Raw genomic sequence first — 17,633 nt, 5'->3', positions numbered from 1 at the left:
TTTCGTTTGTCAAATGTATTATTTCTTTGTTGTTGGTCTTCTTGATTCTGGTATGTACAACTGCACGAAACGCGTCTGGTAGGAAGCTGTCACCAATCAAACTGAATTCCAAACAATAGAGGTTCTTAACAATCCTTCGTTTTGAAAATAAAGATTACACTGCAGCATTGTGAGGGCTATGTGTGCCAAATTTAGTTGAATGCGTTTTTGTCGTATTAGAGGCACCGGATGTGCAGAATGGAAAGCTGGCTGGCCTCTGAATAACGATCCCTACGTGTGGCATACATACATACATACATTCATATGTTAAGCCTGTTATAGTTTTAAACAAGCATTATTCCTTGGCAAATGAGCAAGTTTGACTTGGTGAGTTTATGTCCAGCACAATTCGGGGTTGAAACAGTGGTCAGAAATTTAATCACATACCTCAAAAAGACATATCACATCCAATCCTATCCAATAATACTTTAATAAATTACTAGAATCATCTGAGATAAATTTTGAGTATATTGCAATTCTAATCTACTTATTAAGGATCTTATATGGCTTGCATGAGTTCAAGTCCTCAAACCTCATTCAACTTCACTTGCAATGCTCTTAATTGAAGTGTCAAAAGAACATTGTCATCAAATTTGAAAACCTCCCATCAATGTCAATAGGCTTATTATTTAGAGACAATCCACCAGTTGCCTCAAGTTAAGAAAATTTTTTAGTGTCATTGATCAATCATAATAAGAAAGCTTTCTTGAGATCCAGACTCTATACAAACAATATTCAATATTTTATGTGAGAATATTTGTCTAGAGTTTAGAACTCAACTTTGACTAGCAATAGAAAATGCAATGCAGTATCGAACAAGTGTAAGCTTACAACGATGTCTTAGATTGCATCATTTCCATCTGCTACCCTTCATATGCTCTACTCATCCTTTAAAGCTCGGCATGCATTGTTGCAAGACCTAATTGTGTTAACAAAGCAATCCTATCTGATTTCTTAACTCATAAGCTCATGACACACGATGGCTACCATTCTAAAAGAAAAGATTCCATGTCATAGAAGATTCATGAAAGCATTTTGAAGAACCTTGCCAACGACAATTGTGTTCAGCTTAGATAGTTTGTTATAAGATCAAGAAGAAGTAATTGAATTTAACACCCCATGTTTGAGCTCATTTGCAGAACTACAGTACCTACAATAAGCTTAGTTGCAAACAACACCATATTGTTCTACACACACAATACAAATAAATTTCTATTCTTAATAATTCCTTTCTACAATTGTACAAAATAGGAGCTCATAGAGCAAAACACTCCAAAACGAAGGTTTTTGCAATACCCTAGCTCTTTGCAAAACATCCTATAGTTCTCATGCTTACTAATTTCTGAGCTTCCAATGCGACCCACTTCGCTTTTCTTGTAATGAAGGTGCCATATTGAGATCATTGTAGCTTCAAACATCTCAAAGCTAACTGATTAAGGAGGTGACAATGTGAAGTGGAGTAATATTTAGGAAAAGAATTGCTGAAGGATGTGAAAAATTGCTTTAATTGCTCATAATTACAGCTTTTATTTGTATAACAAATGTGGCATTGAAGGTCATTTAATTCTTCATATAAATCATTTTTTTTTTTTTTTTTATATATGTCATGCTTTTTCAATCTAATTAACTGCAATTGATAAGTTGTCTAGCATAGCCTTAAAATTGTAGAGTCTATATAAGTCCGGATGTATTAAGGCTTGGATTGCATGTTAATGATACAAATGCTCCTTAAGTACATTGTTTGGTTTTGACAATTGAAAACCTCTTCATAATTTGCCTTTGGTTGTAGGCTGTAGATACCAATTGTAACATGCTCAAGAAGTTTATTTTGGACTCCAAGTGTATTGAGATGAACGGTGTGTTGGTGATCGGCTGGGATTGTCCACAACAACAAATGCTTTGACTATAATGTGTGAATATGTGCAACAAAGCTTTGCAAGTTGTTGGCCATAATTGTTCTTTATTGTAAACTTTAGCTTTATATAGCTTTCAAAAATTAATAGAGTAGCAAGTTTCTTATTCATACAATTCATCATATAATTAACAAATTGCATCAACCATTTTTTTTTTTGATAGTTTATATAATTTTATTTTGATGAATCATGCATTGATGCTTTCTTCCAAGACTCGTTTCTTTCTGGATAATATCATTATGAATAGAAGTTTGTTCATCCATGATATTAAATCTCTTAGTTTAAAAAAATTACAAACTCTAGCAAAAATACCTACTATGCATATTTTTTTTGTGAACATACCACTTCTGCATGAAAATCCAATTTTTTAAAAAAAAGTGCAGAGTGATCTATGCTCATGAACAAGGTCTATTTATGTAGTCATAATATCTTTTATTGACTCACACATTTTTCATCTACAAAAGTCATGTGGCTATAAAGAGAGGATGCAAAAAGTTAAAAAAAGTCACATTGAGTGACTCATACTATGTAGGTGACCGTAGCCTAGTAGCCATTGCTAGGTGGTGTTCCCAACTTGAAGCATTGGAAATAAACCATTGTCATAACATTCGAACTAAAAGGCTTGAAGTTGTGAGCCATTCTTGTCTATAGAAAAAACTTCTTTTACAACATAATGAAACATCAATATTTTATAGTTCTTCATGCCATATGTTGAGGTTTAGACTTACATCAATTTAAAGTGAAGTAATGATTATTAATTGTTGATACTCCTAGAAGATGTTTTGTAATTGATGAAGGATCTTTTTTACTTATCGGTCACGTTTTGCAATTGAATAGACACTTTGATTTGTTATTTTCTTTCTGAGGGATTTTCTTTTCTAACTTGATGTATTTTGTTGGAAGAAACTTCAAGAGCTTATTATAATTATTGTTTTACTTATTCTACAAATTCTTTTCAAAATAAATCTATAGAGGGGGATTCAAATGCAGGGAAAGACTAAGCGCATGAGTTCTACTTGTTAGGGTCACACAATTAACCATATTCCAAACCATTGAAAACACCAAGGAACACCTTAATATTTTCTACTTCCTAATAGTACTCTATCATCACTAATAACAACAATGTATAACCCTACTCTACCCTTAAAGACACTACATAATCATTCCATAATCCAAACACTAGAATCCTTCACTACTAACAGTCCTTCTAAACATAATTCTTTACAAAATCTCACACTCTACAGACTCCTTCTAATGAATTGCTCTCAATTTCCAATACTCAATGTATTACAATCCTTCCATTCATATCCATTCTTCACAAATATTTCCAATTATTCTCTTTCAATTCACCACTGTATAACTCAACATTCAATAAATCGAATTCTTTCTTTGATAATATTGAATCTTTTTTCATTCCAGAATATTACTTCACATTTTTGAGAAACTATCCATAACTCTTCTTCTACAAAGAAAACAAAATCTAAGAAATAAACAAAGAAAGAGGTAGAAAATTCGATGAAGTTAATCTGGCCATACAACTCTTTTATACTTTTTCTTGATTTTTTAGATTCTAACTATAATTTTGTAATTAATCACTTTTAATAACTAAATCAATCCTCCGTCCTCTTGAATTACCTATTCTATAGACTAATAGTATATTTTACCAATATCTTTCAAAAAAAAAATTAATATCTATTCTATACTTGTGCTAAAGTATTGTCAAAGAATTGACAATGAAGGACTTGTGGAAGTTGAAAAAGGTTGCAATCAGCTCCAAGCCTTGCATTTGGTTGATTTTTCATTAATTGGTGATTTTTCAATCCACAATATTGCTCTTGGTTATCACCTACTATGACGTTTATACATTTGATACTATTACAAGGTAGATATTGTCATTCTTACTTCCAACACCTAGAAATTATAAGTTTTGAATCTATGTGATATTATTTTACACATTGTACTTGTATGACTTCTTTGCCTATTTATAATGTCCATATTAGTGATTAAGGTATAGGTGCATTTGGAATCCATTGAGAGAAGGTGACAAATCTTAGTCTTCATTTCTGTAATAGGTATCTTTTAATCTGTTGTGGACATTCATGATTTTATTTGACTTGGTGAATGTCTTTGTTTGTGAATCTTCATTCCATCACAAAAGAGTTCATGTTCAATTAGTTTATTTATCTTGTTTATGTCATTGGATGCTGACTTAGCAGAATAGAAAATAATGCCTTAATTGCAATAGATCAAAGGTGTTACTAACTATGGCTGCTTAATGTGAATGGATGCCATCGAGTGGATGATGTAGGATTAACCAACATTGCTCAAGGATGCCTTCTTTTCATGCACCTTGATATCAATGTTTGTCAGATACATTTACTATTAGACTTAAATATATCATGGTATGATAATACTTCTTAAATTTTCATCACCTTCATTGTTACAATAGAACAGTGTTTGACGTTATTATCATCCCTATGATTTTTTTGAAATGCATTGCAACTCTTGAAATGTTGCCTCCTTTGGTATAGAATACAAGAGATATAGGCCTTACGGCTTTGGGAACAGGTTGCTCTCTTCTTAAGGAGGTCATTCTTTCACACTACCAAAAAAAAACAATGTAGGCTTAGGCCAATTGGTATAAAATTGCCAAACTATAGAATCATGTCATATGATGTAGTGTCCGTGTATAACCTGAGTTAGCGTGGCCATAATACTTGCTAGCTATAATTTACTCAAAAAGGTTACAGTTGAGAAGTGAAAAATTACTGATCGCACTCGAAAAAGACATGCTACTATCTTAATAGAGCTTTGCGTAGAGCAATGATTAAGTTTCCATTTCTATTAATGGTAGGAATTGCTACACTTGGATTAAAAGAAGGCTTCATTCCTATAAGAAAAACATCATTAATACAAGAGAGATAGTGGATTTTATGAGGTTCAAGTACGACATTTTTTTACAAAAAGAATATATTCTTCAATTTTGACATAGCTTGTATAAACATATTTAACAAAGATTCTACTTAGTGAGAAATTTTCTTTGTTAGATGAGTAGAATATTGGACACTTGATTCAGTTACATAAGTACTCTCATTGATGAACATACTAGCCTATTCTAATGTGGCAAGTCTCCCAACTGTGTTTTTGAAAGGTGCAAATAATGGCACATCTTTTTCTCATTCGACCTATAAACAAATAATGGCACATCTTTTTCTCATTCGACCTATAAACAAAAAGTAGTTGTTATTCAAAGAGAAATGATAAAAGAAATGAAAATTCGATCGTATTGAGATTTCATTTTACACTTGCATAATGTGATTCACTAAACAAACTTTGAAACACCAGAATGCTTGTTCCCATTCATTTTGTTCTTCCAACTTGTTGTAGTTTAACATGACATCCTAAGTATTGTCGAAGCAATTTCAAAGTGAAAACATATACATTCATATTTACAATAGAGGATAATAATGGAAAAACAACACATTTATACTTTACAAATAATTAAGCCTCAGTAATGAAAACAAGGTTCCAACTCAACATCCAACCATACTATATAAATTCACGTGAATCGTTTGGAATAAGGCGATCCAGGATACTACTTTGTTTGTTTGTTTGTTTGTTTTTCTTTCTTTCTTTCTTTCTTTCTTTCTTCTTATGTTGTTTTCTGCTTCCTCTGTCACAATCTTCTATCACTTGCAGTTGGTCATCCAAGCCAATCGAATCCTTTGTTGTTTTTTTTATCGTACTCCTGATACCAATGTTGAATAGATGTTGGAAGCCCTGTCTGTGAGTGCATGTGTTTGTAGTGCTCAATGCAGTTGGGTACACCATTGTTTGTTAGTAGGATCATTATCGTCCCTTGGATGATACAATCCATCGGTGTTCTTTTCATCCGAGTCGTCCAGGGTTTCAAGCGCACCATAGATCCTCGACCCCCGTCAATCCCTTAATCACTTCCCTTTGCCCGCTCGCTGCAAAATCCTGTCGTATGCCCTCCCATCACTTTGAATTGCTTGAATCTACGCTTACATACATGACGCATGCAAACAAAGTGACCCTTCTTTGCCGCACACAAACAACGTGAGAGCGAGGAGCCACGGATGGTAGATAATCTTGTGGTTTTCTCTTTTTTTTGGTTTCGAGATTGTTATGATGGCTTTCATTGTTTCGAGTGTGGTGCTCGAGGTGATGCCCGGAAGCCAGACAATAGGATTGAGTGTAAGCTCATGTTTGGTGTACCCTATGCAAGCGCGTGAACAATCAAGAGGTTTTGGATTTTTGAAGAAGATTGAATATTGTAGATACTATAAATTATGATGTTAATCTAGCAAAATTCCGAATCTTTTGCTATTGACTTGAACTGTCTTGCATTCTTGCGTGATGTGTACTCAGTATTTGTTTGTCTGTTTGTTAATTTTGTGATTCCGGCTTCAAGGATGAGGATTGGCAAAAAGATGACGGTAAATTGAACAGCATATCACAATTGTATCCTGGCTAGACTTGTGTATAATCGAATTGCGAGGTAGGAGCGGATCTGAATGATGTATAGGACGGAAGACTTCTATAACCTGGAATATGGTGAGATCATCTTCAAACTTGTTCATCTACGAAGATTCTTAGTCCATTTTGAGGATTGAGCTTTCTTTGACTCACAGTTGCAATCTCTCTGTGTCATATGTCTTGAAAGACTAAATGTACTCAACCTGTTTGTGTCATATATTTTGAATGACTCAGTGTTCTCAACAGAAGATCTGACCTAGGACTCTTCCACTGCAGGTAATACTGAACTTTAGTCGGAGATTACATTACACTTGCAATGCTCTTGATTGAACTGTCAAAAGAACATCGTACTCAGATTTGATAACCTCCCGACGAGCTTCACCGGGCTTGTTATCAGAGTCAATGCACCAGCTGCCTCGAGATAAGAAATTTCTCCGGTGTCACCGATCAATCACAACAAGAAGGATGACACAGGATTGTTTGCAGGAATCTCTTTCGTAAGAGCAAAGTGTCATGAATATCCAAGATAAGTAGCAAAAAACAGTACTTTCACCTTTGAAGAAGAACACCTGAAGCATAACTGCGGTTGTTCGAACCAATCAACGAGTAGAAGCTTCCATTCACTTGTAACACATTCTGGAAGACCACGTCTTTTACCATCGATAACAAGTCTAGTTTGGAACGACACTTATCAGATAACGTCGTCCTGGGCAAGCATGTGATAGACAGAAGAACGAGGAAAGGTGATCCTGGATACTAGTTTTTTCTATTTTATACTTTCTTCTTGTGTTTTTTTCCTCTTCTATCTCACCATCTTCTATTTCATGTAGTTGGACACCGAAGCTGGGCAAATCCTTTGTTGTTTTTTTTTTTTTATCTTACTTCTGATACTAATGTCGAGTAGATATTGTAAGCCCTGTGTGCGTGTGTGTGTGTAGTGCTGAATACAGTGAGGTACACCATTGTTTGTTAGTAGGTTCATTATTGGGTCACCTCGGATTTGCTTGAACTATTCTCTTGCATTCATTGTTGAATTTTGAATTTTGAGGTGGAAATCCTCGTGTTGGAGCCTCTCCATCTTCGCTTTCGGACGACCCCAGAATCAGTCAAATTGGAGTTAGAACAAAACTTTTTGGCAACAATTGAAGTGGTAAACTGGCCCTTCGCACCTTGGGTTATCCAACCAACTTATGAGAGAAGCAATGCTGAACTGTGAAATATTGGATTGCTACAAATACTGGTGTTGTTAAACTTCAGCAACAAGCGAAGGATTGTTCCAGTAGTTGGTGTCGTAGTCTAAGGTGAGAAAGCGCGTTATTATCCCTTCTTTGCATAAATTCCGTTATCTCGATTGGTTTTACTAGTTACTATATGTCACATAATCTAGTTTATTTTTAGAACTAGTTCAGTCAAGAATCTAGTCGTAATACATTTCACATTTGAGTGAACTATCGTAAATTATCTTCATTTATACTTAATTTGGATGTTTGTCTTTGGTACACTGTTGTTTGTTAGTAGGCTCATTCTCGTCCCTTGGATGATACAACCTATTAGTGTTGTGTTCATTGTGTCCAGGGTTTTAAGCAATCCTTACAGCTTAGCCCCTTGCGTCCCCTTGTACACTTCCCTTCGCCCTCTCGCAGCAAAACCCTTGCTGCAGTGTGCTCAAATCTATGCTTAAATACATGACGCCGTGACATCTTTGTGCCGCATGCAAACAACGAGAGAGCAAAGAGCCGTGGATGGTAGGTAGCCATGTGGATTTGTTTTTGGTTCCGAGATTGTTATGATGGCTTTCTGTGTGTTTCGAGTATGGTGCTCGAGGTAATGCTCGGAAGCCAGATAATAGGATTGATCGTAAGCTCATGTTTGGTGTATCCAAAGCAAGCCCGTGAATGATTGAGAGGTTTTGGGTTTTTTAATATTGAATATTGTAGATATTGAAACTTATGATGTTAATCTAGAAGAAGTCTGATTGGCAAGAAGATGACTGTGCATTGATTAACATATCACAATTGTAACTTGGCTAGGCTTGTGTGCCATCTGATTGTGAGATAGGAATGCTTTAAAGGACGGAAGAGTTCCTCAAGTTGGAGTGTGGTCATAACATCTTCAAATTTGTTTGTTTAGGAATATCTATTGAGCCATTTGTTATATAGGGTGGACTTTTTATTGATTGATTACTTAATATCTTTCATTTGTATAATGAGTGATTTAGGAAACATAAAGGATTGGAAAAAAAAAGCTTATAAACTTAATTAGAGGATTAGATATCATATTAAATAGAGTAATGTCATGGCATATCATATTTATAATAAAATGGCATATCATATTTATAATAAGAATTAATGTTATTAGATAATTATTCTCAAATGGTTGGCATGTTGAGAAAATGATCTAGTTTAATATTTATCAAAGATATGAATCAATTTTATTTGTATGAAGCATGTATAGTAGTCTACATATTAATCAATTTTGTTAACATATATATTGTCTTTGTGTGAAGGTTTTGTGGCAATCAAAGAACATTTCAAGAATCTATGGTTGCATGAGTAAGCAAAGGAGTATATTCTAAAATCCATTGCGAGTTTTATTTTGAGGTATGAATATCATTGATATTTATTTTTTATAGATTATGGGATGTTTGGGATGAATGTTTATGTATATATATATATATATATATATATGTAGGAATATTTGTTATATAGAAAATAATAAGAGGTAAGAAAAAGTTATGAAAAAGAATCGCAAATGTAATTAGAGATTTATTTAGTCAACATAAAATTTATTAGTATGAAGCATGTGTAATAGTTTTAATACATATAAACTTTACACATATCTTTGTTACATTGAATTTTTTGGTGATTGAAATGTTGTAAATTGTGCAGTAAGGTTTTATTCCATTGATTGAAGATGAATTATACATATTTTCCAAATATTTGCAATGGCCTATCTTGTAAAGATGTTTATGAAGCATGTCTTAGTAATGTTGAGGTTTTTATTTGGTTGTTGGACATTGGGATTTGCACTTACTATTGAATTTTGTAACAAGTTTGTGGATGATATTGGAGTTGTAGTCAAAGCAAGAGAAGTTGATATTGGAGATGTGCTTACTAAATGCTATGATTACAATCAAGAAATGGGGGTGTTATTGAAGACTTAAGTTGTATTGAATAAAAAATAATGTTCAAATATTTGCCAACCACTTAGCAATGTTATCAAAGTATTTGAAGACTTGAGAGCTTGTTGTAATGGAAGAAGTGAGTATAAAATTCTATTTTGCAAATTTCAATATATAACATTGAAGATATACAAGTTGATAAAAGCTTGTGTACAAGAACAATGGTGTGAAGCAAGTATCTTTCAAATGGAAAATAAAGAAATGTTTAGAGAGTTATTATGGGACTTGAAGACTTGTTATGATGTGGGAATTGATCTATTATCAAAGAAGTGTCCAAAAAAGATGGAGGACATTATACTTGTATTATTTGATGTTTCAACTCGTGAAGAAGTTAAACATGATAGAGAACAACTTCACAATCGATTAAAACATAAAAGTAAAGATGTTTGATTTAAAGATTGTGAATTAGCAAACTATCTATCAATAAGATTGAGGAACTTGTGGCGTGTAGAAGGTGGAGAGATGGATTCTTTGGAAGTATCAAGTGATATCAAAAGTTTAGAGCTTGAGAGAAATATAAATAAAGGTTCATTTGGAGAAGTTTATGAATCAAAGTGGTTTGGACTTGCAACTGCAACAAAAATAATCGATGCTAGTTGGAATGATATGTTCATAAAAGAAGTGGGTATCTTGGCAAGCACAAGCCATCAAAACTTGATCAAATATTATTATGCTGTTAAAAGTAATGCAAATGAGAATGGAGAGACTTCAAAGATAAATAATTCAAGAGAAAACGTATACTTGGTGATGGAATTGATGCAAACAAGTTTGAGCAACATATTGGAGGCAAAAAGAGCAATGCCATATTACTTTCTTATTGATGTTATTTATCAAATTGCAAGAGGAATGTGTTATTTACATGACATGTAAATTGCACATCGAGATTTAAAGTCGGAGAATGTACTTCTTAATGTTATAGATGATGGTAAATCTGATAATGGTTTTCATTATGCTATTGTAAAGTTGATTGTTTTTGGTTGTTCAAAGATCAATGTGGGTAGGAATCCAAAAGTTTATATATATATATATATATATATATATATATATATATATATATATATAAGGGACTTTAAGATACAGAGCTCCAGAGATATTGAAAAGTACAATGGAAGTAACAAAGATGTGTGCTTTTGAAGCAGATGTGTATTCATTTACAATGACATGTTCTAAGATTCTTTCAGGTGAAGATCCATTTGATGGTATTGACACTAAAAAAGAATTATTGAAAAAGATTGAAAAAGGTAAAAGACCAAAATTGCCTTCAAATTGTGATGATTTGAATGAATTGATTGAAGAATGTTGGACTTTGAATCCTTCTAGAAGACCTAGTTTTGGAGACATTTGCAAGAGACTCATAACATTGAAAAAAAAAATACTTGGTGGAAATTGATGTAGCTAAAACACCTCATTTTGGAGCATTTAAGAAAGAAGATTATGAAAAGAGTAAATCAAAAGATGTTTGTATTGGTGATAAATTGGTAAGTTTTATATTTGAGATGTGGTGTTATATGAACCTTGTACTAGTTTTGTATGATTTCAAGATCTACACATTTAAATATGTGAAAGTTAATGAAGTTGTTTTATCAAAATATGAATATGTGGTAAGATTAGTTTTTAGAGACTATGGCATGAATTGTATATTTGTTAACATCTTGATTTAGTTATTTGCATTGGTACATGATTGTAAAGATAATATAATAGTTGTAGAACAATGTTTGTCAAACATCAAACAGCTATGCTAGGATGGAATAAATGCATTGTGTTTTGTTGGTATAGGTGGAATTGGAAAGACTACATTAGCAAAGATTACATTTGATACCATGCAACACATGTACAATGTATCATACTTTGTTGAAAGTATTCAAAAGAAGGATAGTGGTCTTTCAATAATTTGTAAAGTTTTGAACAAACTAAACTTTGAATCAAAACCAAAGAGTTTAGAAGAAGCACAAGCTATGATGAAAGAAGTATTGATGAACAAAAAGTTCATGTTGGTCTTGGATGATGTGAAGGACAAGAGTCAAATCAATGATGTATTACATATGAATGTTTTATGTTCTAACAAAAGTAGCACATTAATTGTAACAACTCAAAATTAGGAGGTAGTAAAAAGCTACCCTACAAAGATTCATAAATTTGATATTGAAGAACTTGACAAAGATGCAAGTTTGAAGTTGTTTATAGCTTATTCTTGTAGGGATGGTGATGAATTGCCTAAAGAACTTATTGAGGTTGGTGAAGAGATTGTAAGATCTTGTAATGGACTACCCTTGAGTTTGAAAGTTTTGGGATCATTTTTAGGAGGACAAAAGAGGTTGAGATGTTGGAAAAGAGCTTTACAAAAGTTAAGAAGGGGAAGACCTTTAGATGGAGATGAAATAGATAGTGAATATAAGCTATAGAATATTTTGAAGATAAGTTTTGATGCCATAAAAGTTGAAGAAAAGAACATGTTTTTGGACATATGTTGCTTCTTTGTAACAATGTGGATTAGGGTAGTACAATGAAAGAGACTATAATAAAAATATGGACCAATAAGAAAAGTGGACTTGAAGAGCAAGATTCAAGTAATGTTTTGGACATGTTGGTACATCAATCAATGATAAAAATAGAAAAAAATGGAGTATTAAAAGTGCATGATCAATTATAAGATATGGATCGAAAGATTGTTGAAGAAGAAAAAGAATACAAAGACACACGAATTTGGAATACAAATATAGTACCAATGCATGGAATAACAACAAAGGTAAGACTTTGAAATAGAGATAGAATAACTTGAATACAATTATTGATATAAAATAAATAATTAAGGATAATAGAATAGAAGACATATGAATTTTTATTAAGAATAATATTACAAAACTTGTTTGTTGCACTATGAAATACTTAGAGATTTGTAAATGGTTTAATTATTTAATAAAAATATGGATTGTGATTTCTAATTATTCTCTTGTCATGTTGATTAGTTGGAAAGTATAATTCTTGATTATAATATGAAAGATATCTTGAGAAGATTTATTATAAAAGAATTACACTTTTGTTCTTTACGAATTCTTATATATAACATTGATGCAAAGCAAAGTAAAGATGTCTTTGAAATATTTATATTATTGGTAGAAAATGGAACTAAGTTAAAAATTTTGTTACTAAGAGGATATCATTATCGTATATCTTATGGGTTTCATATGAGCAAAATAAAGTTGCTTGCTGTAATGTGCAGTGAAGAGTTTTGGAAAGTATTTGAAGAATTGACAATATTGAGTCTAATAGGATTTACTTTAAGTGAACCACTACCTAGAATATTGTTTACAATTTGTACATTGATGAGACTTGATTTAGATGGATCTATTAAACTCAATGTTGTACAAAAAGGCTTTAAAAACCTTACAAATTTAACAAACATGAGATTACTTAATAACAAAACTTTAAATATAATGTCTAAAGAATGGACAAACTTAACATCTTTAAAAATACTTGATATGAGTAGATGCTCAAGCTTGACAAGCTTGCCAAATAAAATGACAAATCTTTTTTCTTTGGAAGAACTTTATTTAACTAGTTGCTCAAGTTTGACAAACTTACGAAATGAATTGGCAAATCTTTCTTATTTAAGAAGATTTGATTTAAGATATTGCTCAAGCTTGAAAAGCTTGCCAAATGAATTGACAAATCTTTCTTCTTTGAAAGAACTTAATTTGAGTAGTTGCTCAAGTTTAACAAGCTTATCAAATTAATTGACAAATCTTTCTTCTTTGACAATACTTGATTTGAGTGGTTGCTCAAGCTTGACAAGCTTGTCAAATGAATTGACAAATCTTTCTTCTTTGAAAAGTCTTTATTTAAATGGTTGCTCAAGTATGACAAGCTTGCCAAAAGAATTGGCAAATCTTTCCTCTTTGACGGTATTTAATTTGGGTAGTTGGTCAAGCTTGAAAAGCTTACCAAATGAGTTAGCAAATCTTTCTTTTTTGACAAGATTTAATTTGAGCAGTTGCTCAAGCTTGACAAGCTTGTCAAATGAATTGGAAAATCTTTCTACTTTGAAAGTACTTTATTTGGAGCATTGACAAAGCTTGAGAAGCTTACCAGATGAATTGACAAATCTTTCTTCTTTGACAATACTTGATGTGAGTGGTGTCAAGGACAAAGACTCGATGAAGGAAAATATACACAAAAAGGCTATCTCGATATAATAAGTCAAAATATAAACAAGTAGGTATATTAAAAGGAAACTGGAATGGCTATTGCCACAAGACAAGAAACTAAAGACTCTTGAACCTGGACTAGAAGCAAGAAAGGAGTTGACAAGAGTGAAGAAGCCTTCACTCTTGTCTCTATATATACTATCTAACTAGGGGCTACGTGGCGACGTTCTATAGGACCTCCAATATGTGTTGACTTTGTAGGACACATGCCTTGACTTACAAGGCAAGTTTTTCTACGTGTGGGCCACATAGTTAGCTTGATCTTCAAGCTAACAACATGTGTGGCACATGGCCAACTTGTTGACCACGTTTCTAATCCAAAAAGTCAATTAAAGACACCTATGAAGTCAAAGCAGCGTCTAGGAAGTTTCTAGGAAGTTTCTATATTAAATATTATAGAATTAACTTACTTTTATCTACTTTTACTTACTTCTACCTATTTCTATATGTAATTATTAGCTTACATGATTATGGCCGTGACATTATCCCCCCTTCTAGAGACGAGTTCCACGAGGAGCGGTCATCATATGTTGAGGAAATCTATGATGCGACGAATTGTATTCGCCACATACTCTGATCTCTGTTCTCTTCGAAGATGATTGATAGGGCCTCTCAACCATCGGTAGTGTCCCATACCAGGGCGGGAAGACCACCTAGTTATTTGATCATTATTGAGGCCTTCGTAACTTCTTTCGAATAGAATATTTGGAACACCATCAGGAGTTGTTCCTACCTCTAGCAAAATCACCAAACATCGGGAGTCCCTTCCCAAATCGTGATACCAAACGCGTTGTATCTCACCATCTATTCGAGGAAGAACATGTCGTTCTTGAAGATCTTCATCTCGATTGCGTCGTCTTGAAGGTTGTGACAATCGTAATGTCTCATCCGACAGGTCAGCAAACGAAGGTTCTTGAGTTAAATCCGCTGGTTGTTGGCTCTCCATCTAATTAGCGTCACAAATATAAAGAAGTTACAAACAAGGATAGGAAATTGAATGTTATCTTGCCTCAATCTTGTCTCTTTTATAAGAGAGATTTTCATCTTGGTTTCGATGGATGTCGTTGATGAAAAACTTTGACTTTAGCTGATGCATTTGCTAGATTCCTGGATGGCTCCCATGTGCGTTCACTAATATCATATCCGCGCCAATGAACAAGATATTCCAGCTTATTTTGGCGCCGCCTTGAGTCTAATATCTCTTCCACCTCAAATTCTTCATTATTATCTACTTCTATAAGAGGCGGTGGCATTTGTCTTCTTCCTTGTGTATCCACTGTCTTATATGGTTCAAGAAGAGACACGTGGAATACAGGATGGATCTTCATTGACTCCGGTAGATGTAACCGATATGCAAGTGGGTTGATTTGTTCAGAAACAGAAAAGGGGCCAAGCCTACGATAGTCCAACTTGTCACAAGGTCGAGTAGTCTTGATATTGCGACGAAGTAGCCATACCTTATCACCCACATTGAGTTGTGGTTGATCCTTACGATATAGATCTGCATTTATCTTTTTTCGTTCTTGAGCTTCCTTCAATTGCATCTTCATTATTGCATGTAACTCTGACAACCGATTTGCCATATCTTCTGCTGCACGATTATCAACTTTTGAAAAATCAAAAGTATCAAGTCGTGGATGATAGCCATAATTGGCAAAGAAAGGTGTTTGTTGCGTGGAAGAATGTACCGTATTATTATAAGCAAACTCTGCCAATGGCAGAAGGATTGTCCAATCATCTTGTTGGTAGTTGATAGTACACCTTAAATATTGCTCCAAGACTTGGTTTACGCGCTCTGTTTGTCCATCAGTTTGAGGATGGAAAGCCGAAGATAGCTTTATGTCCACTTTTAAAATCTTAAAAAGGGTCCTCCAAAATCTTGACACAAATTGAGTTCCCCTATCCGATATGATATCTTTAGGTAATCCATGATAGCGATAGATATTATCAATGAAAAGCTTAGCTGTTTCTTCACCTGTGATAGATTTTGTACATGGCACAAAAGGTGACATCTTGGTGAAACGATCTACTATCACAAATATAGAATCATAAGATCTTGAGCTTGGAAGATCTGTGATGAAATCCATAGAAACAGAAGACCATCGTTGTTCTGGTATAGGTAATGGCTGAAGAAGTCCGTAAGGTCGATGACGAGGAATTTTTGATCTTGAACAAATATCACATGATTGTACAAAGTCTTTGACTGACTTCCACATTTGTGGCCACCAAAAATCTCTTAATATGAGTTCTAAAGTCTTATTATATCCAAAGCGCCCTACTGCTGGAGAGTCATGACGTGCTTGAAGAACACGTAAACGTGCTTCTCCTTCTGGAACATATAGGCGTCCTTCAAAATATAATAGATTATTCTTGAACTCAAACTTAGAAGGATCATGAGACTTGGAAGAATTATTCTCGATATCATAAATAAGAGGGTCTGAGGACATACTGGACTGGATTTGCTTGAGAAAAGTTGAATCAACAGTCAATATTGATTTCATTGCTCGGAGATGAAATTGCTCCGGTTTCAAGAGGAGTATTTTTTGTTGCTCAAAAGCTGCATCTCCTTCTTTTGGTGCAAAATAAGAACGTCTAGATAGGGCATCGGATAAACCTTGTTGTTTTCCTGGCCGATAAGTGATAATGAACTCGAATCTTGACAAAGACATACTCCAACGAGCTTGACGACGATTCAACACACGTGCTGACATGAAATACTCGAGGTTCTTGTGATCTGTATACACAGTGACTGGACTAGAAGTGCCTTCTAGATAATGACACCATTCTTGAAAGGAATCCACGATCAGAAGAAGTTCTTTATCGTGGATCTCATAATTGATCTCGACTGCTGAGAATTTTCTTGAATGAAAAGCTATCAGATGAAGTTTGTCATCTGTTTCCATTTGTGATAAAACTGCACCCAAGGCAAAATCTGATGCATCTGTTTCCATAAAAAATGCCTTGGAAAAGTCAACACGATATAAGACTGGTGCAGAGACAAACGATGTCTTCAAGGCTTCAAATGCTGCTTTCGCTTCTTGATTCCATTGAAATTTATCTTTACTAGTCAAGCGTGTAAGTGGAGCTGCAACTCGTGAGAAATCTTTGATGAAGATCCGATAGTAATTGGCAAATCCCAAGAAACATTGGACATCTCTTACCGTCCTTGAAATCTTCCAATCCACGATTGTTTGGACTTTCTTAGAATCCATCATGAGACCATCATTTGAAATGATGTATCCTAAAAAGTCAACTTGAGTAGTGTGAAATACACACTTTTCCATCTTGGCGTACAATCCTGCATCTCTAAGTTTTTGTAATACTTGACGAACATGTATTTCATGTTCTTCGACGTTCTTGGAATAGATCAGGATATCGTCTAGATAGCAGACGACAAAATTGTCTAAGAATTCATGAAATATATCATTCATGAGATGTTGAAAAGCAGCTGGTGCATTCGTGAGTCCAAAGGGCATGACATTATATTCGAAATGTCCATACCTGGTTCGAAACGCAGTCTTCCATTCATCTCCTTCTTTGATCCGTACTAGATTATATGCTCCTCTTAGATCTATTTTTGTATAGATCTTAGCTTGATTCAACTGGTCAAGGAGTCCTGATATCAAAGGTAATGGATACCTGTTCTTGATTGTGATCTTGTTGAGTCCTCGATAATCAACACACATTCGTAAAGATCCATCTTTTTTCTTTACGAATAGAATTGGAGCTCCTGCTGGAGATTTTGAATGGCATATGAAATTCTTCGCTAAATTCTCGTCAATATATGTCTTGAGT

General features: G+C 33.9%; 1 long non-coding RNA gene across 2 annotated transcripts; it reads left to right on the top strand.

Moving 5' to 3' along the window:
* The first annotated feature begins 5,902 nt into the window (after positions 1-5,902).
* Positions 5,903-9,388, top strand: LOC112273202 (uncharacterized). 2 transcript variants are annotated; one of them, XR_012216126.2, is made up of 6 exons: positions 5,903-6,055; positions 6,388-6,530; positions 6,729-7,753; positions 8,028-8,197; positions 8,959-9,052; positions 9,341-9,388. It is a non-coding gene; the product is annotated as an uncharacterized LOC112273202 (long non-coding RNA). The 2 variants fall into 2 exon arrangements; XR_012216125.2 differs by having other exon boundaries at positions 8,959-9,388.
* The last annotated feature ends 8,245 nt before the right edge of the window (positions 9,389-17,633 follow it).

The sequence above is a fragment of the Physcomitrium patens genome, chromosome 20 (assembly GCF_059467195.1).
Source record: "Physcomitrium patens ecotype Gransden chromosome 20, ASM5946719v1, whole genome shotgun sequence".
In the NCBI taxonomy this organism is placed as follows: Eukaryota; Viridiplantae; Streptophyta; class Bryopsida; order Funariales; family Funariaceae; genus Physcomitrium; species Physcomitrium patens.
Note: the sequence above shows the minus strand (reverse complement) of the source record. Positions and strands in the feature narration are given on the sequence as shown.